Source organism: Propithecus coquereli, unplaced genomic scaffold (assembly GCF_000956105.1).
Source record: "Propithecus coquereli isolate 6110/MARCELLA unplaced genomic scaffold, Pcoq_1.0 Scaffold110, whole genome shotgun sequence".
Taxonomy (NCBI): domain Eukaryota; kingdom Metazoa; phylum Chordata; class Mammalia; order Primates; family Indriidae; genus Propithecus; species Propithecus coquereli.
In genome coordinates this window covers 5,008,631-5,009,887 of record NW_012134970.1, presented here as the reverse complement: position 1 = coordinate 5,009,887, position 1,257 = coordinate 5,008,631, and the positions used below count along the sequence as shown (strand labels likewise).

Sequence of the window (1,257 nt, the reverse complement as noted above, 5' to 3'; positions counted from 1 at the left end):
TTCTTTCAACATTTCTGTATGTTTGAAAATTTTCATAATAAAATGTTGGAAGGAAAATAGTTCATTACATCTGGTATAAACAAAAAAATGCCGTTAATTAACGTGGATACATTAACTAACATACGAAAAATGTGCTTAAAAATTTAAATGTTAATTTCATCCTTTTTTTCATTTATGTGCCTCATAATTTTAGAAATATTTTTATTTGCCCTTGTAATTGGTTTTCACACAGGTTATGACAATAATTTCCTAATCTTACAGATAGGATTTTGAGTGATTTTCATTTTCTTGTAACTGTCCGAATATTGCAATTTCATAAAATAAGCATATCACACTTTTATAATCAGAAATCATTAAAGTCTGATAGTTTTAATAAATTGCCTGAGTGCTTCCTCATCTTAATTGTTAGTTATCTTAATATGCAAATAGTCACCCTTTTAATGCAGTGTATCACAAAGTCCAATTTCAGAACTACTGAATTACAATCATCTGGAGTGACTGTAGATTTAAGAGCCCCAACCAAGACCTGTTGGAGAATAACTGAGAGAATAAATAAGTCTTGGAATCTGCGTTTTAACAAGCTTCCCCAAGTAATCCTCATGCATACTGAAGTTTGAGAATCACTGCCTTAACCAGTACACCTGTAGTTTAAGAACTACAGATTCTAAGACATCTGTTTTTATGTTATTTTTAAGCTGGTAGCTTACCTTTCCACACCCCAGTGAGCTCTCTGTTCAACCTACTTTCCCCTAGAAAAGGCAGCCTAAGGCAACAGCGAAGAGCCCGGACTGTGAAACCAGATTTCATGCATTTGCATCTCACATCTGATTCTTTCTGTGATCTCGAGCAACCTTTCTGTGCCTCAGCGTTCCTGTCTGTGACGCATGAATATGAATAATATCTAACACTTATGTAGGAAGAGCATACCGGTCAATTTTTATAAATCACTTAAAATTGTGCTAGACACACAGTAAGTGCTTCATGTTTATTAAATACAAAATAAAATAAAATTGGTGAGCAGCTTCCAATCGCCGGTCCAGCTGATGACTGATGTCAACATCTTCCCAAAGAATTTGTCCAGATCATTATCTTTCCACCTCATTGAAAAACTTGTCTTCCTCTGATGTGTCAACTTTATGAGACAAACACCTTTTCTGGTATATTCACTGCAGTATCCTCAGCACCTGGAACAATTCCTGGCACACACCTCAAACTCCATAAATAGTTGATGAATGAAGTAAGTGAATGAGTACATAC

At 34.8% G+C, this 1,257-nt stretch overlaps 1 protein-coding gene across 1 annotated transcript in view; it reads right to left on the bottom strand.

Moving 5' to 3' along the window:
• The window catches only part of C7 (complement component 7), a gene marked incomplete at its 5' end in the record, with an annotated part of 62,454 nt that overhangs the window by 38,153 nt on the left and 23,044 nt on the right, over window positions 1-1,257 (bottom strand). The window lies entirely within an intron of this gene.